This window comes from Leopardus geoffroyi, chromosome D4 (assembly GCF_018350155.1).
Source record: "Leopardus geoffroyi isolate Oge1 chromosome D4, O.geoffroyi_Oge1_pat1.0, whole genome shotgun sequence".
Taxonomy (NCBI): domain Eukaryota; kingdom Metazoa; phylum Chordata; class Mammalia; order Carnivora; family Felidae; genus Leopardus; species Leopardus geoffroyi.
In genome coordinates, this window is record NC_059342.1 from 46792101 (window position 1) to 46815579 (window position 23479).

The window sequence follows — 23479 nt, forward strand, 5'->3', positions numbered from 1 at the left end:
ACCTATGTAGTGGATAGACCACTTCAGGGTTTGAAGACTTGAGTTCTAATACCAGTTCTGACATGAGTCAGATTACTTCTGCAAATTGTAGTTTGCTTATATGTAAATTTTAAAAGTTAGGATGACTTACAGTGGAGGGAATAGACTTTTTCTGTGTTGCTCTGAAACTAAAATAAGTAGCTAGAAAATACAAGGAAATGGAATATTAACTAGCATGTGGATGAACCCTCAAATAATTAGAACTATGCAAAAATGGAATTGACATGCATTTAAGGTATTTGAAGCTATGTCTGGTTACCTATCTGCTGTGGCTGGTATGTTGGGAAGAGGACAGGAAAAGCTTCTCAAACAGAGATGCACATCAAAGCCATTAAAGGAGCTTTTATAAATCAGCAATTTATAATGGATGTAGTGACATACAGATATTTCTAGAGTGTCATGTATGATTCTGGTACCCATTCCAGATTAAAAACAAGGGAGTTAGATTACCTCTGATATTTTCTTCAGTTATACATTGTTTTCTTACTACCGTATAGAGAGTTACCTCTAATTTAGAAATCTTGTTTTAGAGACAGCTGAATGGTCTCTCACCAAGTGGTAGTTAATTCATAGATCTCATGTAATTGTAGATGTAGTAAAATCTTAGAAGATTTAGAATGATTTTAGAAGATTAGACGATTTAGAAGATTTTCTAGTCTGGATTAAAAGTAAGAATTCACTGATATGACCAGGAATCCAAAAGAAATGTTGAAACTTATGGAGTTCCATTATTCAGGCTTGCTCTTCGATTTTACCATTTATTCTGTAAACCAGTCTTTCAGATCATCATAGCCATCCATGATCGGCTCAGCTCACAATGAAGCCACTCTCTATAGTTCCATGATACCAAGTCTCTGAAGCTGTTGCCTGCTCTTTATTAAACATGTCCTCGTCTTATTTTACATTTTTTAAAAAAAAAGTGAACTGAAGTTACTCATGGTTTACTAGCTGTGGGTACCAGCAAGGTCACATTAGCAATTATTGCTTGAATCTTATTAGCCACTGTTTGTGTAATGATAGGAGTCCAATCCCCATTTCAGAGCTCCAAGTTCTTCCAAATACTTTGGGGTATCCCTAGGGCGTGACAACCTGCTGCAAAGTGCATCTGAGCCATTGCTCACCCCTGAATGACTTCTCCCTCAGCTGTTAATCCCTGTTGCTCACTTTGGCTCGTTGTGCCTGCTACCATCTTCACATAGGACATTTATTCGGGGGTGGGAGGAAGAGGCATTCTTCAGTATCCTCAGCATTTTCGTTCCTTCGGATATGCATCCTTTCTGTGAGACTTTACTGTGCTGTCAGAGTCAGCTGTAGATGAGACCACATCACTCATACAGGAGGCTCTTCAGCCTTCCTGTGAAACAAAGCATGTATGGGTAAGAGCAGTACTACTTACATTACTCAGCAGGTACATTCACATCTGAGTTCTGCCTTGAGCCAGGACCACCCTACACTAGCTCATGTATTTGACCTACGATGGTGAAGTGGGGAAAAAAATGAGTGAAGGGTTACAATAACTGAATTTCAGGCCAGATTTTGTGACTAACTTTGTAAACCTTTTTATTTATGTGACCTTAGTTTCTTCATCTGCAAAATATCAAAGGTCTGGGGTAGATTATCTCTAAGTGCCCTTCCAGATCTAAGAGAGCATCATTGTAGACATAAGCTCACTGACAGAAGAAAACTCATACTATTTTTCTCACTGTCCTCCTCCCTAGCTAGCACAGTGTTTTGTGTGTCTCAAGACCTTGCATGAAAGAGTGATCAAAGTTCTGAACTGTGAGTCCAGAGACTTCAGTTTGAGTTCCAACCCCTGTTCCCAGTGAGTTCTGTTACTACAGACAAATCATTCACTTAATTTGTTTACCTGTACAAGAATGCTCTTGAAGGTGCTTTACATCTGTGGGGACTGGGGGAAGGTTAAGCTATTGGCAGTATTATTTCTGTGACAGTATGAGAAGATATCCCTTGAATTTTTTTTTGTTTGTTTTTGTTTAGCTTCTTACCTTGTCAAAGGATATCTCCAGAGGAGATTTGCTCAGGTATCAGATATCCACTATTTATCATCGGTGTGAAATCTTCTTTCACGGAGTGGGAGAAGGACAATTTAAAATTCTGTGTTTGAATTATATTTACTTAGCAAGGCTTTACTTTTTTTTTTTCTTCCCTGCTTGTTTTTCCCATGTCTGTCTATGGTGCACTCAGGGGGCTTGCATTAAGCTTATGATGCCTGGCATGATTGATTGTGTTTCCAGTGGTTGGACACTTTGCTGGGAGCCGTGGTTATGTCTTGGAAAATCACACTAATCGAATTTGAAGACACTGATATGCATTCTCAAGTAAGAGCCTGGCTCTTGGGGGTTTCATCTAGGTCAGGCCTTATAAATTAAGTGATGATTTTTTTCCTTAAGTCAGTAAATAAAATTCATCAGTAGCCTTATATTGCCTTCACTTTTCTGCAGCTCAGCCAACCTATGAGTCAAGCAGCATTTTTATCCACTTTAAAGCTAATGTTTTGTGGTAGTTGGCAATCCATTTATTAAAGGCAGAAGACGGGAACACAGAGTAATTTGAGAACAATTTCTGAGATCACTGAAAAGCCAGAGAAAAATAATCTTTAAATGTATATCTTTGAAGTTGTTGGAGAACATACGTTTGCTATAATTTCTTTTGTACCGAAAATAACGTAAAATTTTCTAAAAGCTTCAGGTCAAAAGCAATTTTAAAATGGCAAAATGATGGTGTCTTTTAAATTTTACTTATTTATTCATCTACATAATTGAAAATATTTATTGAACATCTATTCTCTGCCAGGCACAGAAGGTATGCTAGGAAACTCATTGACACTGAAGTAGGCCAACCTGTATCTGAATCATGTTGGCCACTTATTAGGTAAATGATAACACATAAAGAAAATAACCTTTAAAACCTCAGAGTTTTTGTTTGTTTGTGTTGGTTTGGGTTTGGGTTTTTTTGTTTTTTCCTTCAATAGGGGTTGGAGAAAACAAAGCAGATGCTGAGCATCAGCCCACAGGAGGGGCTAACAATAGGAGGGTAAGAAGTTGATATTTTCATGTATGCCTCCTTCATGGTATTATTGGGACAGTTTTTAAGAAGTATGAAAATTAAATGTATGGTACCTGGATTATTATAGGTGCTTGATATGTCAGTCACTTTTCACTAGTAAGAGATAAAGCTGAAAATATGGTTTTTTTTGACCACAGAAGATCATGAATGCTATGGGACTGCTATATTATTAATTGCTGTATACTGGTATAGGGCCTTACTAAGCACTTGTGGGTACTGAAGAATTTCTTTGTAATGAATGATAGTGAATAAATGGGCAATAGAAAGTTATTGAAGATAGAAGAAATCTGTTGTGGATGCTGTAGACAGAGATCTTACATTAGATAACGATGTTGGTCGAGGTGATCTTCATGGGAAATAAATATTTGCAGAACTAGAGACTTAGGGACAGACACCACTTGAGTGTGAACTATGGTTTCTTGGGGAAGAACACTTAAAGACTCACCAGGGCTCCCAAGCTCTCGTCCCATCAGAGGAGTGCTTGGCTGGAGTACGGTTAGATACTCAGTGGATAGTGCTGCAGGAGAGGACCCCTATTCCTATCCTGATTTACGCTCTGTAGAGAAGCCCAGGGAGGGGGCAGAGAGCACCTGATCCACATTGTAATAAAGGGAGGTTTTTGGTCAGGAAAGTTGAGCTTTGAGGTTTGGGAACTCACATAATTGTCTCAGTTAGTGTGCATAGTATCACTAGTATTAATGATAGACCCCCCTGAGATAGAGTGCTTGTAGGTACCTAAGGGAGAGAGGAAGCCACCGAGATTGTCCAGTAAATAGGTTGTCTTTCTTCGATGTCATCATTCGTGCTTTGAAACTATCACAGTGTCCTTGATGCTGCTGGACCTGGGATTCTTGGTATTAAGAAGAAGACTTAGGTTTGGTTTTCCTAATAATTGTGTGAAAAGCATCAATTAGAGTAAAGAACTGCTGTTTATGGGGGGAATTAAGTAATCTGAGTTTAGATTCAGTTAGGAAGGAGTTCATAGGAAATCGCAAAGTAAGGGTGGACAGAGCTACTGGGATGTTGAGAAGACATCTGCAGGAAGGATGCTAATGTTGGAGATCCATATTTTGAAAAATGGTGTCCATGTTAAGATAGAAAGAACAGACTGATGGATTTGCCTAGGGCTGGGGTACCTGTCAATGTTAGGAGTATATAATAGTGACTTGGAGGAGAGAGAGTTAGGATTATGTGTAAACTTCCTGGGTTTGCTTTAGGTTTACCTTTCTTGAATTAGGCAATTCTCTCTTTAGTTGCTGCACTGAACTGGGGGGAAGAGAATATAAAACATGGATTGGATGCTAATGAGTTCCCCTGCAGGTTGGATTTGTCCTGAGTTATGGGAACTACATTGTGAGTGAAAGCCCAAGGAAATCAGTGATATTTCTGCATTTCCACATAATAGATTCAGTACAATCTTGGACATAATTTGTTTCTCTTGGCTAACTAAAGCTAAGCAAAACCCAAATTTCTACTGTCAGACACTTTTTCTCTTAATTATAAGTACTTGTATGGAAAGTTAATTTGTGTGGGTTTAATTTATTTACATATATTTACATTTGGCTCATTAAAATGTTCCTTCTAAGAGTTGTTTGCAACTGTTTGAGCATTTTAAGTCCTTTTGGAAAATGAAAACATTCTTTTTGCCAAATAAGAATAAATTTAGAAACCCCCAAGTTTGGGTTGTAGTTTGACTAGCTTCTAAATATGGGAAAATATTTTATGCTGTCCACCAGTACATAACCAACAAATGAAAACAGAGCACCAAAGTGAGTGGTTAGTCTCTTTTCTTTTATCTGCACGTGTACCCCCACCACACCTTAAAGAAATCGGTAGACTCCAGGTAAAAACACCAACACTGCACAAAAACTTGCAAGAAAAATGCAAGATGGCTTAAATTGTGAAAACATAGTCACTTGTCAAACATTTGTGAAATATCCACTTAGTACAAGACATGGTACTCAGTCTAAAGCACCCAAAATTTGTATGAAACATGATCCTTGCTCTCAAAAACTTACTATCAACTAAAACTTTAAAGAGTTACTTATTATGATTGTGATACAAATCTAAGATTCCTAAACCTCCCTGTTATTTTTCTTTATCTTATCATGATCTAATAGCAGTTGTCACTAATTGACCCCTTCCTTCCCCTTAGCCTGTGTGCCTAGAGTGTTAGATGCATCAAATTATATGGCCCACCATTTATGGTAGATGTTATTATACCCTTTTAACAGATAGAAGAAAGAGATTTTGAGAACGTGATTAACTTTTTAAGGGCTGTCTGAATGGAAGCCTTAACTCATTATCATTGCCCTCTTTCAAGTAGTTGAATGAATTAATATATCTTTAGAGTGAGACCTAGGTGATACAGGATTGTACAGGATAATTTTTCATATCTTATCTAGAAAACAATGGTCTTTAATAAGGAAAAAAACCCCCATGATTGGTAGCCCCAGTAAATCATACAAAAAACAATTTCTTGGTTAATAGAATAGAAACAGCAGATTCATGAAACCAAGTATTTAGAGGAGAAGATAAAGTTTAACTGCTTTGTTTGTAATATCTTAATAAAAATATCCAGTCTGATACCACTGGATGATTTCAGACTACATCCAAAGAGATTTTAGCTGATTGAGTTCAATTAATCTTTTTTATTCTATCCACTTGATAATGGCCAGTTAAGAAATCCAAATAATTAAAATAGCTTTGCTTTTCTCTAAGCCCTCATATAAACCACATCATTGGCTCACTGAAGAATGAACATTATGATCTGGGGAAAAAAAAATCAATTCTGTTAAATTCATTATCTACCTTTTGCCAGAAACAGGATTGGGCAGAAAAGCTGATTGTTTTCACCCACATTTCTGGATTCTGGATCAAGGATGATTTAGGCTTGAAATGTTAGATCTCCAAACACAGGATTTGAAATAGGCCCGAGGGAATGAGAAGAGGCTGTCACTTTCCAGTAGGATGAAAGAAATAGTGTTAGGTGACATTGTTCTCTAAGAGACTCAAATAATTTTGGCTGCCCCAAAGAGTTTTAGTCTTTGTAGTTTCATCTGTTTCCTTCCTAGTAATGATATTTATTGAAATAAATGCATCATCCAAAATCCAAGGAGTATCTGTCATCTGCGGTTATGTTGATCTTTCTTTGATTTCACTGGAGTTTCCCATTTTGTTTTAAACTTTGGTGCATACTATTGTAGAAGAAAAACAGATTACATGTCAGTCTAAGCCTGTGACTGTTCCAAAAGGAATTACTCCAACATTGTTGGGTTACTCAAAAGAGAGTTTCTTTAATAATAAAGCAAACATATACCTGCCCGGTTAACATACATCAGTGGTGTGGAGTCATTTTATCACTTAATCACTTGATTAATTAATTAATTTTTAAAGAAAGGAATGATATTTCAAATGAAATTTTACATATTGCAGTAAAAACTAAAAACATGGAATCTCTTAAGAAATTAAGACCTTCTATTAACCTTGAATTAACAAGTCATACTATCTACCAACAGTAATAAAAAATAATAATAATATAAAAAAATAATAAAAATATATATATCATTTTACCATAATTACAACAAAACAAGTTATTTACTACGACAAATACTCATATGGAAATGTTCCTTTTATCCATCAGAACCTTAGTGGTTTAAATAACAAAATAACAAATAACAAAGTGCTCGCATTACCTTTTCATTATGGGTAAGTGGGAGATTCTGTCATTGTAATCATTCAGGGATTCAGACAGATGAAGTAGTTACCTTCTTAAAATTGCTGATCCCCATGCCAGAAGGAAAAAAGAGAACTCTAGAAGATCTTGTAGTAGTGACTAAATTCTTGCCAGAATTCTAGAGTAGTAGCGTGCATTACTTCTACTCACAACTCATTCGTGAAAACTCATCGTCCCTCTCTCCCTGTCCTTACACATTACTAAGGAAACTAGGAAGGGAATCATACAAATAATCTGGAAGTAGGAAGAAACCTGTGGATGTGGAATTAATATCTAACACAACACCCTTCTTGCCAACAAATATTTGATTTACTTTTCTCCTCACACATGAAATCCACTCCTTCCTTTCCAAGAAAGACAACTCAAAAGCATCACTTACTCTTTGAAGATCAAACTCCATGATCACTAGGTGATGCATGTCAGTCTCTAAAGTTAACTTTGAATGTGACTCCTCTAGATCTAGGGTCCTATGAACTAGAAAGAAAAACTAATACACAGGTGAGGAACCACAATAAATGCTTCCATTCATAAAGAGAAAGTTTGTGAGGCACACAGTGATTTTATTGCTCTGCTGCATGTATAAAATCCGACTGATCAAAATTTTGAAGATCTGTCCTGGAATGAAAAATGTTGCTTAACTAGGTCTTCATTCTGCTTCTTGGCGTTCTCAAGTTCAGTATTCTTTATGACTCCTGGCTCTATGGTCTTGGGGTTCCTTTCTTTTCTTGGTTATGCTCATTGGCCATATCTAAAAGAGCAGCAAAGAATATGCTCTTTGGTGACTGAACAGGTTCCTCAGCCTGTTTCCTACCCATAGAAGTTTAGTGTTCGTGGGTCATTTTAGATTTTAATAAATTCTAGTCTCTTTTAAGTCCAAACTGATAGTCTTTTTTCTTCTTCTCTTCTTCTCCTTTTCCTTCTCCTCCTCCTCTCCCTCCTCCTTCCCCTCCTCCTCTCCCTCCTCCTTCCCCTCCTCCTCTCCCTCCTCCTTCCCCTCCTCCTCTCCCTCCTCCTTCCCCTCCTCCTCTCCCTCCTCCTTCCCCTTTTCCTCTCCCTCCTCCTTCCCCTCCTCCTTCTCCTCCTTCTCTTCCTCCACCTCTTTCTTCTTCTTCATTTCTCCTCCTTCTCTTTATCCTCCTCCTCCCCCCCTCCCCTCCCCCTTCTTCTTCTTCTTCTTCTTCTTCTAATTCTTCTTCTTCTTCTAATTCTTCTTCTTCTTCTTCTTCTTCTTCTTCTTCTTCTTCTTCTTCTTCTTCTAATTCTTCTTCTTTTTATCAGACTATCCCACTCAGAAATGTGTTTAGCCTTTCTCTATTTGATTCCAGTAAGAAACATGTGCCAATAACCAACCCATGGTTCTGTTTGTATTACCTATTTACTTTTCCTTCTCAACTAAATTGTAGGAATCTTGAGCCTATGACATTTTGGTGGAGAAGCACATTTTTTTTATCATCTTTTCCAGAGGGCATTTTGTAGAACTCATAGGATTTTTTTTAAATACAACTTTAATTCATTCAACCTGTTAATTCATTCAGACCTTTAAAAAAATGCAATGACCAGGCTCTTGGTTTGATCCTTGCCACAGGCTGAGATTTGATTGGTCTTTTCATCCAACATGTTTTATAAATTTTCATTTACTGTTTTTATTTAAAGTTGCTTTTTCCAATGTTACAAACTCCTAATTTTGGACCTGTCCTAATCTTTTTAATTCCTGCTTGCAAACTGGCCATTTTTTTCTTATTATTTTTGTAACAGTCTGTCAAATGCTGCTAATAGTAGCTAGCACATACCATTGATGTTCTGTTTTTCCCATAGAGCTACAAGTTCATTGGGTACATTATCTGCATTTCAAGTCATTGTAAGTGATGTTTTTACCAAATGCTATAATTTTGGATGACATGAAATATCATCTTTCTACCCTTTGATATCACTCTTTCCTCTTTCCACACCACTTAGTCATAACCAATGCCAGTTTAGATTTTATTAGAGCAGCACTGTACTTCCAGGGGAATTTTTTTTTTTTATCAATATGGAAGACTAACTTATTGTGCTATAAGAATCAACCTCCAAGTCTTAGTGCTTTAAATAGCAAAGAGTTCTCTCTGTCATACTACATTATCATCATGAGTTAACTGAGGGGCTTTTTGCATTTAGTGAAAAGGATCACCATCTCAAATACTGCTGATCTCTGGGCAGACTGATGGGACAACCAAAAAAACAAAAAACAAAACAAAAAAACAAAAAAAGCAACCAACCAAAAACCTGCTCAGTGAGGCCTTCCACTCACTGATCAGAATTAAAAAGCATCTGATCACAGAGAAAATTTTTCCACATGCTCTAAAAAATGGAGAAAAGAAATCTTTGTAGAATGTTCTAGTGACATTCACACTCTCTTCTCTCATATTTTGTGTCTAGTCTCAGCAAATACTGTTGGATTTTAATTTTAAAATATCAAAAAATCTGGAATTTGACTGTTTTTCATCTCCTCTGTCACTGCTATCCCGGACCTATATTATTCCAGTAGCTTCCTGATCTTCTCTTTGAGGCATTGTTAAATAATTTCCCTGGCTAATGAAAATGCCTTCAATTTAACTGGATAAACTTTGAGTGTTTCTTAGATGCAAGGCATTATTCTAGCTAGTGGGAGGAAGGTTATTGTTAGATAAAGGAGAGAAGAAGGCAAGGTACAAAAGATGAAGGAAAAAAGTCCCTAATCTCTAAGATTTTATAATAATAAGTAGAAAGTGTATGGCTTGGAAGGAAGAACATAAAATCTAAAGGAACACTTGGGAGTCACTTATTAGACATGTAAAGCAAAGTTGTGAGTGAATTTCAAAATTTCAAGAGCTATTTTTTTTATTATTTTGCCTGCCTTTCTTACTAGATAGGTGAAGAACTCAAGGTTCAGAGCATAAAGTTGTCAAAAGTAGATGGGATCTGCTATGAGGTGTGCTGGGATGATGGTAATAAGCCAGTGGGGAAGGGAAAAAAGTAAGGTCAAAGAGTGACCTGGTTTGGAAGAAATGACACAACTCCTAGCTTTGGTGCAGGAAATACTAGCAGAGCAATAAGAGAATTGAGACAGGCTTGCTTCAGACTAGAGGTGATACACAAGGAAGTCAAATGTGTTAGAAAGGGCATGCCCTCAGGAGATGCAGTTATCCATGAATGCTTACAGGCAATTGGCGCTATTATGTCATAGCTGATCAGTCCATAGGAGCACCAACTTAGAGAACTAGGGGCATAGGCATTTATTTTGGTCTGTCTTGTGGAGTAAAGGCAGGACAAGGCAGGAGTGAAGCAGGGATTTAAAGCTTGAGCTAAGCTCAGTAGGATTCCACAGTCATCAAGGCCTTTGAGCCTAGCAGTCTCGGTCATACCGGACGCCACACTGAAGATGGAAAGGCCTACAGTCCTCGCTGTTCCTACTGATCCTTCAGTAACAGCTGCCTGGGGTCCTGATTAGTTTAAAGGAGATACGTAGGGCCAAGTCTGGAGGTTGAAGCAAGGAACTGAAGTTTGGGAAGGCAGTGACTGACTCAGTGGTTTCTCCCAGATTATACGAAAAGTTGGTGGGATCAGAACTTGGCTTTCTGACTATACGTCTTAGGCATTTTCTATTACAGCATCGTCTTAAAAGACATGACCTCTTAAAAGAGACGACCAAAGCAGAGGAGAAGGCAAAGTAGAAATGATTAATTCGCTTAACTCTTTCATGACATTGTCGAATATCCTAAATCTGAGAGAATTGCTAGTCCCCGGGGGTTTCAGTGTTTTGCTGCAGGCAGGTCACATCACACAGACACTGATTTGCTCAGGCACGGCTGGAGCCTGACTCTCTTGCCTGCCAAGACAGCACATCCACCTACTGTGCTGCTCTCCCAGTTTTAATTAAATGTACATATGTTCTTGTTTTGCTTTTGTCCTTTTTCTGTCCGAACTCATCATTCCCATGTTTGGACCCTGCTTATTATTCTGAAATGTCCTTAGAGTGGGGGAGCTGTAAGACACTCCATCCTGAGTTTTGGACTTAAATATGTATGTTTGATTTCAAACCCTCTTGGACAAAATATTTAGGATTTCTGGTGCATTTTTCTCGATCAGAGATAATAATACTGGTAGGTACTGAGGAGCAGCACAGAGAGGAAGGGGCTGTAATGTTTAGCGGGCAGTGGCACCAGGGCAACAGTTCAGTTTTCTTTTTCCACATCTTGCTTTATTCACGGAGAAGAAGGCGTGCGTGCGTTTTCTCATTTTTGACTGGAAAAAGAAAATCTAATCTGCAGAATCATCTCCTGCCTTTGCCTAGATTTGATCTGGTCTATTCTTTGCATGCAGATTTTCACCTGTTTACTAGGTCACACTTGATCTTAGCCAAAAGGCCGAGAAGCGATCACCTGTTTACTAGGTCAAAGTAAACTCCACATTGTGTACTCCTGCACTGAAGAAATGGGGATAGAGATATCAAGGAGGAAACTGCAGATCAGTTACTGTGACCTGGTGAGTAACACAGATGCAGAGAGAAGGAGTAGAAAGACCATATAGTCACTGGGCCCAGGCTGGACTGTATGATTGCCGCCCCCCCCCCCAATAATCTTATGTTTTAATGTCTATTTGATTACTGTATCTCAAAGTTACAGAATTTAAAGGACAAAAGGCTGTCAAACCTCAACAAACACCAACCCAAAGATTTGCTGTTAAAGACAAAGTTTATGCAAAGTACCTAAATTATATAATATGTGCTTCCCCCATCATTGTTTGCGTATAGCTTCTTCATTAATGTTAGCGCTCTTTGACATTTGTTAGAAATTTCAAGGGAGAGGTGCCTGGGTGGCTCAGTCAGTTAAACATCAGGCTTCAGCTCAGGTCATGATCTTGCAGGTTCGTGCGTTCCAGCCCTGAATCAGGCTCTGTGCTGACAGCTCATGCTCTCTGTCTCTGTCTCTGTCTCTCTCTCAACAATAAATAAACATTAAAAAAATTTAAAAGTTCACAGTTTCGTTAAAAAAAAAAAGAAATTGCTGGGGTGCCTGGGTGGCTCAGTCAGTTAAGTATCTGACTTAGGCTCAGGTCACGATCTCGCAGTTTGTGAGTTCAAGCCCCGCATCGGGCTCTGTGCTGACAGCTCGGAGCCTGGAGCCTGCTTCAGATTCTGTGTCTCCCTCTCTCTCTGGCCCTTCCCCTCTTGAGCTCTGTCTCTCTGTCTCTCTCTCTCTCAAAAATAAATAAACATTAAAAAAAAAAAAGAAATTGCAGAAAGAGTGCATTAAAACCTTGATTAGTATACCACCTGCTATGCCAATTCATATTTAGACATTATCTCTGAAATGTTTGCTTTTTCTTCTGTCAGATAAGTAGGGCTGGTCATGACTGCCTCAGAGTTAGTGTAAGCTAACTAGTACACAAAAACTAGTTGGTAAGCAAGAGCAATACTCATTCAAGTATCCTGGAAGTTGACCTATGATTCTTAAATCTGCAGTTGTACTAAATAAGGAGTTGGGTTACAAATTAAAGAAACCAACACAAGCTAACTTTACAAAGGTGGAATTTTTTAGAAGATTCCTGGGATATCTCAAGGAATTCAAGGAAAAGTTAAAGAACCAGACCTTGGGAAGGGAGGAACCCTGGGAATAATACCAGAAGGAATAGGTAAATATTGATTCCAAACTCTGCCACAGTGTACCTACTCTCCCCTCCAAGTCAGCTTCTGACCAGCGCACAATCTCATTTGTAGTAACTTGTATATCAGGTATCTGGCATGAGTCAGTGGCTTGACCTTGTGGCTTATATATTAAGCAGACACCTCAAAAGTTGTTTCCTGTAAGTCTTGAAAAAGACAGAGATGATGTGAAAATAACCTGATGAGATGATTATGGTGGAAATTACTGGTGCATTCTTTATGTTGTTCAATTTGCCTTGTTCTTCTTAATGCTTAGATTGGGAAAAGAAAAAGCATATTTCTTCTCATTAAGTGGATTGCTTTTCTGGTAGACAATGAGAGCAATATATCATATCCTGTATCATTCTTTGCCTTTGTTTCTGCAAAACTCGGAAAGAAATCATTCTCTCCTTTTTTTTGTAGCTCTCTTGAATCAGAATTTTTGATGTTTCCCACCATTATTTTCTGATTCTTGTTTTGTTTGTTTTTCTGGTGCTAAGTGGTTTTGCTGTTATTATCATCCTTGTTTAAAGTGTTTCAAATGTGTTTTGGGGCAGATGTCATTTAAACCAGTAGAATCATTCAAAAAATTTTGAGTAATTAATATATTGCAGATCTGTGGGTATGCTAAATTAATTAGTTGAATTTATTTAATTTGATCTCTTTGTAATCTAAATAAAGTCAACTAAATTTGAACACGAATCCTACTTCAGTAGCAAATTGGTCATAGAGAACTCATGTACTTAGAGGCCCAAATATCCTTGTATTTCCTCTGTTCTCTAGTCTTCCCTTGAGTTTCTTATATACCTGGAGGGAATATATGGAGCTGGCTATGGAATTTTAAGTGTTATTCTCCATTTAGTTGTGGGCATTGAAATATAGCTTGTTGGTCAAGAGAATGAACTATGTACTTAGTCTGATACAAATTCAACTCCTGGCTTTGATATTTGCTATTCTTGGGTAATTTACCTAAGTTACCATTTACATTCCTATAAATATGAAATGTTAATACTCACGCAATCAAATTGTCATATAGATTCAAATAAAATATTTTATGTAAACACTTAGGATGACATAAATCAGGAGCTAAGTAGATGGCAGCCATCATGATTATTGCCGTTACTATCTCTACTGCAGGTTAGTCAATTTCCAATTATTTTGGTGATTTCAGAGGCTTTACTGGTCTTGCCTCAATTATTTTTTTTTTTGTGTGTGTGTTTTTAGTTTATTGATTGATTGAGAAAGAGAGAGAGAGAGCAAGCAGGGGAGGGACAGAGAGAGAGGGGGAGAGAGAATCCCAGGCAGGCTCCATGCTGTCAGCACAGAGCCTGATGCGGGACTCCAACTTGTGAACTAGGAGATCATGACCTGAGCTGAAATCAAGAGTTTAGTGCTTAACTGACTGAACCAACCAGGAAGCCTGGTCTTGCCTCAATTCTTACTGTTTCATTTAATTTCTCCACCTACTATTGTGCTGCTCTATAGTGACTTCTTTTTGATTTGCTTAGAATTTCTTGCTGTATGTTCCCATGGCACCCTGCACTTTCCATTGAATTTAAAAAATGTGTATCATATGTGTTTATAATACATCTCACGTGTGTTTATCTTCTCAGGTAAGTGTAACCTCTAAGAGGGAAGGGATCATGAAGGCTGTGTAGTTCTGTATATTATCACCAGTGCGTAGCATGATGCCTGTAGCACAGTAGGGACTCAACAAACATTTACTGATATGAATGACATTTCTCTGTCACTTTCTCTGCTCTGCACTTGGCACTAGCCTGGTCTCACCTTATCTTAGGTAGTTCTTACAGCTTTTCCTCCCCTAAGGCTTTTCCTCCCTTCAGACTACAGCTTTTCCTAGTCTCTTTGTATGCTCTAATTGCATTTCTCTGTTCTCAAATACGTGGTTACTGTTATACATCTTAAAATAAGGAGGGCCATAAGAAATCTGGTCATTCAATTGAGAAAATAACTCACTTTCTGTGGTGCCACTAGGAAGGGAGTCATCCCGAAGGAACAAACAAACCAACAGACAAAAACATTGATTCTGAGTGCCCATTTTCTGTCACTTTGAAATTTTCTCCCAGCTGCAACCCAAGGAGGAAGAACATCCACATCCATAGGCCGAGTCAGGGCTGCTGTCTCAGCATTTTCGCTTATAACCCTTTGCTGCCCACCGTATGAGTTAGTGGCACATTATCATCTTAACTGCCTTTTAATGGTTATGATGATGTCCTGCAAATTGAGAAAAAAGAGTTTGGCTGTTAATTCCAGGGAGATTATAGGCCCAATAACTGCTGTTATTAGTTCCAGGATGATTGCCAATAATGCAACATCACTGGGGCTCCGTGACGTGCAGTCTTTAGAGCTCTAAGAACCATTGAAATCCCTACACCATTATGTGTAACATAGACTAAGACAACCACGATGACAAGCACAACTGGGGTTCTGTCAACAAATATCTAAATTGGGACATCATTGCCTCTTTAGCAAAACACTCTTCTAGAAAATAAGTCAGAAAGGGTTTCTAAAGGTTAAGAAATGGTGGGAAAATAAATGCTACTCCTTTTTTTTTTTCTTTTTGCTGTTGTTTTTTAGCTATTTCTACATAGGCAAGGTTCTGAAAGACCTTCAGCACACTGTCTAATTAGGGGCCTTAGCGTTAAGCCTCAGAAACTTGAGACACTCTCACACACAGAATGTAGAAACTTCTGTCTGTTCTATGGATGCTATCAAGCTCAGTTCATAGAAAGCATCAGTGTGAACTCCAGTGATGTTCATGATGTCAACTAGCATCTTTTGATTATTCTAATTTGATACTTTTTCCTTCAGTTTAGACTAAAATACACTATCCCATACATGTATGAGATGAACTACTCAAAAGGCAAAACATATGATTATCAAAAATTCACATTTTCTATAGTAGCTCCTAGGATTTCTTGATCTATAAAACTGGTAGTGTGGTATATTGGAAAGGATATGGGTTTTAAATTAGTTATGTCTAGTTGGCCATGTTCTAGAATGTAAGGCCTTGGTCATGTCAGTGTCTCTGAGACTAATATTTATCTTGCCATATTTTTGTTAAGACTAAATAAGATAATTTATGCAAAGATCGTTAGAGCTTGGAAATTCAAAACAAGAAGGAAAGACAAAGAGGAAACAACGGCATTGGCTTAACGCTGGGGCAAAGTTTTGCAGAGACATTGGAAGTTTGGATGCATAGGAACAACAATAGTATAAAAAAATTCATCAAAGACAAAAAAGAAATTTCAAAGAAGCATTGCTATGGCCTTCAAGTCCCTTCATTATACTAGTAAAGTGGAAAGAAAGATTTTAAATTGTTTGGCATTATAAAAAAATTTCTAAAATGTGTTCCTTTCACCAAGACATTACTTTGGGGCTGGATGGTTGAGATTGGTATAAACTCTTAGAAACCATAAATGCTCCCTCCACCTTCCCAAATATTGATTGGTTCACAGGATTCCAAAGCAGAGAAAAATCCATGCTACAGATATTGGTTTGATTTCATAAGATCCCAGGTTCAAGTTCCTCTTCTTTCACTGTCTCACTTAAAACCTTTAAAAAGTCATTTAACCTCCCTGATTTTTATTGTCTTCTGTAAATTAGGGAAAATAATACTTCACTCATTGCTATAGTGATTACATGAATTTATACATAAAAACATGTACCATGGAAATGTATTTTATATTGTTAATATTGATGTTGTGAACTTTAATTAGTAAAGAAGGACAAGAAGAACAGACTAAGAGCAACAACCATTTCAACTCATTACCATTGTGTGTGAAAATTGTTACTTCAGGGAAGAATTCGACAGGAACTCCATCTCTTTCTTCTTGAGGTTTCATTCTGTCATTTATCTCTCTTGTTTACATATCAGCTTCTATTCCCAGTGCCCTTCCTCCTTAGGATCATAACTTATAAAGAGTGTTCTAGAAATGAAAGTAAAAACACAGCTACATTTTGACAATTTTGTTCCTATCTGGAACAATATTTTCTTCTTTCATTTATCCCAAAGGGCTTTTCTACATCTATTTTATATGTATCTATAATCATTTGATACACTCTATAAGTATGCACAAAGATAGAATCAGGGCTATCTTGTTAATTAGTTCTGTTTATAGTTGCACAAGCCTATTGTTAATAGCACTGAGAACATAAAGACATTTATTGAAAATGGCCAGTAATTTTAAGATAATTTGCCATATTAATATAAAATAAAATGTGACAGAAGATTGCTAAAGATAGATGTTTTCCAAAGGAAAAAATTCAGTTGTAAAAAGCTGCCAATATCCTCCACTCAACTCTGAACTGAGAATTATAAACCCAGCTCTATTGTCTGTCATTGGACCTGTCTTCAGGTAGAGTTCTTATATTTCCTGAGCCTTGGTATCCTTATCCAACAACTGAATTGTATCATAATTTACTCTAGATGTCACAATTAGGAGGCAGTCCGTAATTGCTACGTTTGGGAATAATAGAGCAAAAAGCAGAGGAGAACCACAGTTGTTGACCTGAAACAGAAGAAACACGTAATCAACAGGTAAACAACAAGCAGTTAATTGTAGGAAGGGGCCCAGAGATGAATGTGCTATTTCCTCTAACTTTCAAAGTACTATGATTCTGAAAAGATGGAACAAAACAATAAATATAAATTAATTGGTTTTTCTGATCTGGTAGCGCTCTTGTAATGGATACAATAGATATGAATGAAATATATCAGTGAGAGCTAAATGGTTCCCCAAAAAACAACAAAAAAAAATCATAAAGGTCAAAGGGTAGTTGAATTATGTCATTCTTTGACTCTGAAGGAAAAGCTAATTAGAGATAGCCCCCCAGAGTAAATAATTCCCAACTTTAGGTCCACCTTTTTTAAATATAATTCTCATTTTCAAATGTCCACACAGAAACATCCAGAATCGTCCTAGTCAAGTTGATACATAAAGTGACCATCATAGGGGCGCCTGGGTGGCTTAGTTGATTACGTGTCTGACTTTGGCTTGGGTCATGATCTCACGGTCCATGGGTTCAGGCCCTGCATCAGTCTCTGTGCTGACAGCTCAAAGCCTGGAGCCTGCTTCGGATTCTTTGTCTCCTCTCTCTGCCCCTTCCCTCCTCATGCTCTGTCTTTCTCTGTTTCTAAAAAATAAATAAATGTTAAAAAAAAAACTAAAATGACCATCATAGGTTGGATGGGCGATATGTCAAACAACTTCATGTCTATTATATATTATATATGCACCATGTAATTTAATATAATCTATAATGTATAACATATAACAATGCACTATCTCATTTTTATTTACCTACATCTATGTATCTGTATTATTATTTTTATTTCTTTTCACTAATAATTGGTGAAATCTCTAGCCAAGTATTCTGGTCTATTTTGATCCTCTTTTTATGTTGTCTTAGGAATATGTCCTTAATCCTTTTTTAGAAAATATGTCCCTGCTTTATATTAACATGTTTTTTTTTTCTTTATATGAAGACATATTTATTTACTTGAGGATTTTCTGTCATTTCTTTATTGGGGTAAGGGGTGTGTCATTCATTCAGACAGACGTCTGTGGACGTCTGGCCCCTATGCGTAGACAGGTATGTATACTCCTTTGTTTGTACAACCTTTATATGAAGATTTAAACACAGGCATTCTGATATAATAGGCTCTGGATTTCAGTTGTCTGTTTTCAGATCTTAGCCTTAACTAGTGCTGTCCTGAAAGCTGGCTTGTATTGGCTTGCAAGAAGAGCTTGGGTACATCTCTTCCTAACACCGCGCTCAGAGACCACGTTTGATGGTAGCTTGAAATCAGCCTTGGTTTACAACACAGAATTTGGCAAATGCTACAAAGCAGAGTTTACCCCCTTTTGGGGAGCCAGTGGCTAAACATTTACTATAGTATTGGCCTTAACATGCATACGTGATGTAATCTAGGCAAATAGATTCTGTTCTTTGGCACAATTTTTTTCATGTTCGAAATAAAGAAAAACATGATTCTTTCTTAGCTGTTTTCTTTTTTAAATTAAGATAACGTATAATAAATATATTATGGTGTCTTCACAAAAAGTACTCAATACATTTTCTTTTATTAATTGTGAAGAATTTTAATTTCTACACTGGGTTATTTAAACTTAAAACTTTAAATACAAATAATCACTATATGCGTTTCGTTTCTGTTGCCTATCTCTGATTTCCTGCTCCCTGGACCTGGACAGTGCTGGAGCTTAAAGATATTCATGTTTTCCAATAGATCCTTTTCTATATAACCAAAATACAATGACCAAAATCAAGGAAATACCTTTATTTATTATTGCAATCTAATCTCCTATTCAAGTTTTACCTGTTGTGCCAATAAAGTTCTTTATAACAAAACAAAACAAAACAAAACAAAACAAAACAAAAAACAAAACAAAAACACTTACGGTGCTTAGTTGTCCTGATATTTAGTGTCTTCAGATGTGGAACACTTTCTCAGACTTTCCTTAATTTTCATGATCTTGCAGACTTTGAAGATTATCGGTCAATTGTATTGTAGAATATGTCTCAATTTGGATTTATGATATATCCTCATGAATGAGATTCAGAACATGTGTCTTCGGCAAGAATATCATAGAAATAATGCTATACCCTTCTCGTCCCATCATGTGGGACACATTTTTTATTTGTCCCATTTTATGTGGTATTCATTTGATTACTAGATCAAGGTGGGATCTGAAAGACTTTTCCACTATAAATATACTCATTTGCCTTTTGTAAATATACTCATTATACTTATTAGGTATTTTGTGAAGAATTACTTTGAGGCTATATAAGCTCTGGTCCTCATCAAAATTTCAATATATTCATTTATGTTTTATATCACTATGGGTTTCATGAAATACTATTTCATCCAGTGCTTATAATTTATAAATGTCCTTTTCTTTCATGCTCAAATTGTCCCAGATTGGTTTAGAAGGAGCATCTTCAATCTAGGTTCTCCTTCCTTTTGACTTGTCCTCATCATTCTTTGAATACTTCCTTACTTTCTAGCACAAAAATGATATTTCAGAGTAATCTTATATTTGCCTGTTCCCATCCTGAGATCAACTGTTTTTTCCAGGCATCCATGATTTCTTATTACGTAGAATGGTTTTTAGAAATGAAGATCTGGGAAGTAGGTATGCTTCTTTTTTGGGAGGTATTGCTGTTCAGCTCTCTCAATAGCCAGAACTAGAGAATATTACATCTACACTTACAGCTTTTATATACCTAACTATAAATGTATTTATGTATCTATGTACATTTCTATATATCTTTCTGTATATTTTAACCCATGTGGTAACTCTAGTATTTGCAATTGAAATCCAACACCACAGGGTTTTTTCTAATTTCTCTCTTTGTTGACAGTGAGAAAATTGGTTCCTCTTATCTTCAATGTACTTACTTGATACATTCTTCATTTTGGTCACCTATTCAAGTATTTATCCAAGCTGCCATTGTCATTGCATTGTCTACCTCACCATGCATTTATCTCAATGCCCTCCTTACCCCGCTTAGGCTTTGATACCCTGCACCAGATCCCTTCAGCACCTCTCCACTTGAATGTGCACTCTCTTCACCTCATTTGGGACTTGAATGCCAGGCCATTTTCACCGCTGTCTCTTGAGTGGATAATGTCAAGTTTCTCTTCTTGGTTCTGGGCCATTTTCTTGCACACATGTCATAGTCATCCCTCTGGAGTTCCAGCACACAATGCCAGGCTGCTGTTACTTCCCTCCCACCATGTGAATACCGGCCTTGTGGGGTTCTACCAAATGGCTTTTGGACTAAATTGTTCAGGAAGGGGAGGGAAGGTAGAGAACAGAATGAAAAGGGAGGGAGAAAAAGAAGGGGAAAAGATACAGTAATTCTTAAGAAATTTTGTAGAATTGATAATGTGAAAAATGGTGATAATCCTTGATTTCAGATTATTTGGAGTTTTATTATTTTTTTTCAAAGGTTTATTTATTTTTTGAGAGAGACAGAGGGGGACAGAGGAGCCAAAGCAGGCTCCACACTGACATCAGAGAGCCCAAGGTGGGGCTTGAACTCACAAACCGTGAGATCATGTTCTGAGCCAAAGTCAGACGCTCAACTGACTGAGCCACCCAGGTGCCCCTGGAGTTTCATTTTGAATTGTGTTGTTTTTCATAGAGTTATTTGAGGGAATGGGCATCGTGGGTAAAATAAGGCAGGCAACAGAAATTAAAGCCTGTATTCCAGATATTTACTGATACAGGAATTGCTCCAATCTCATGCTAAAAGATGTCAAAATCAAACTTATTCAATAGAGTGTTTTCAGGAAACAGGATTTTTTTTTTTTTTTTTTTTTGTCACAATAAGTAGTAGAACTTGAGTCTGTCAATACTCTGGGAACAAAGCTAGATCTAATATCTTAATCTGTGTGCACAGATGGAATTGGGTAAGATTCTGGTCCCCTTGGAGCTGAGTTTATGGAGGCCCTGGCAAAGGCAGAATGTGTACCTACAATATACAGTTGAAACTAGGTCAAATTTAGCCCATCTCAGATTCCCCTGATAGCCCCTAGGAGGGACAACACTGGTACTAAATGATTTAGTCCTTGACCACAGCTAATCCAGCAGATTACCCTTTGGTTTGCAAGAAGCCAATTAGCTTATCTTTCCCAGGAATTTGGGTCTGAGGCACAGTTTACTCTGCTTATTCTTTTTAGGGGACTTGAATGAATGAGCTGGGGTTGACACAGTCAGTGGTGTCTCAAGAAAGATATCAGAAGAAGGTGGTCTGTAGGGGAAAAGAACAAAGCAGACATATCTAGAGAAAAGTGGAAGCGAAGCGAAGGGAAGGGAAGGGAAGGGAAGGGAAGGGAGGGAAGGGGAAGGGAAAGGAAGAGAGGTGGAGAGAGGAGAGAAGAGAAAGACAAGGGCATGCAGCTCCAGAGAGTTGTTGCTTTGGTTCTGGATAACTTTGCATTTCTAGTTCTCTCCTTCTTCCTGAGGTTTATTGAGATTTTCCTGCAATTGCCCAACCACATCCCCTTCTCCCCCATTGTACTTAGCTTATGTGACTGTGTTTCTCTTCAATGCAACCAATGATTTCTGACCAAGACAACCCTCTTAGGCATGGGTAAGACTTGAGCCATGCTTAAAGGGAGACCACATTCATGGGCTTCAGCAGCAAGCTGACTGGTAGAACTTCCACCTTGTCCCTTTTAAGCATGGAGAAGGATTATTCTGAAAAAAGTAGGAGATGGCTAGAGGGCTGCTGGAGTGAGAAGGGGTGAGCCCTCCTTCTTCCTCTACCATGCTTGAGGCTCTGTCTGCCATTTTATTTGTGCCTCCAAAGACGAGTGTTCTGCTAATGAAGTCTGTCTTCAATTTTATTGTTTTTGGTATATTTGTAAATGTTTTTTCTTCTCTCGTCTGTTTACTGCAATTCAAAAGCTTTAATGAAAAAGTCCTATAAAAATTGTTATGAAACAATGGTTTAATAAAAGTGAGTTCATAGAATTCTTTTAAGCTGCTCTTGACTGTGCGTATAACAAATGCATATTAATAGAAAAAATATAGGAGAATAAAAGCAAAGGTGAAATAGTGTATTTTCATCTTCGGGTACTTTCTGGGCCTAACATCCAGGATTGCCACAACATCTTCAGCTTGATTTGTCCTTGTTTATTAGATGTTTTCTCAATTCCACAAACATGTTTTTTTTCAGAAACAAATGAAACTGTATTTCTTTGACAGACCTAACATTTTGCCAGTTTCCCAGATGTTTACTAATTAATTACACACATTTCAATAATATTGGGAGTGTGATCTTTGTTTTGTTACATACATTATTCCAGCTATTTAACTAATAATGGTAAAGTGCCAGACTGTGCGTGAAATAAGACAAGAACACTACTAACAGCAGCACCAAGATCCATTATGCTGTGGTGTATGAGATATTTCATTTTCACTTTAATAAATCATAGTTTCGGCAACATGGTGAATTTGTTGTTCAGGAAAAGACTAAACCAGGTTTTAAAAATCATTTCCTGATATCATTTAATGGGAAGGGGAGAAAGATTATTGTGTAAGAGTGTGCCTATCAATTGGACATGTATTAAATGAGGGGAGACATTCCTCCGTATAATATAGAAAGCAGTTTTCAAAATTATAGCCTGAAAACCTAACAGGCAAAAAATTTTAAATGTGATGACACTTTAGGAAAATACTAGACAGTTATCATTCTCACCAAAAATGTTTACTAATGCATGCTGGTTATAGAGCTGTGTGCTACCCTTCAGGCGTAGAGCTGATAGAAGTATTTCATTGGTTGCTAACTTCATCTCATTTCTGGAAGCTACACAAAAATAAGTAAGACAATGGCCTCAGAAAGCTTATGTTTTATTAGTATAAGAAAAGAGTCATGTTTACAGCTGGAGTGAGTAAACTACACTTATCCCTAAAACCAGAGTAATAGCACAAGGTGCTCTATGCTAGGTGCCTGCCTATCACAATAGATGAGGAACGCTCCGAGATTTCAAAAAGGGGAATAAGAATATTTGTTCCGTGAGAATCCATGTTCTTTCTTCTCAGAAAAGTCTTTAATTTCTTTTAATATTTATTTATTTATTTTGAGAGAGAAAGAGAGAGAGAGAGAGAGAGCGCGCGAACAGGGGAGAGGCAGATAAAGGGGGAGAGAGACAATCTCAAGCAGGCTCTGTGCTATCAGAGTGGGACTCGAACTCACAAACTGTGAGATCATGATCTGAGGCCAAATTGAGAGTTGAACGCTTAACCAACTAAGCCACGCAGGCGTCCCCTCAGTTAGAAAAGTCTTGGGGCACCTGCGTGGCTCAGTGGGTTAAGCCTCGGACTTCGGCTCAGGTCATGATCTCGTGGTCTGTGAGTTTGAGACCCGCGTCAGGCTCTGTGCTGACAGCTCAGAGCCTGGAG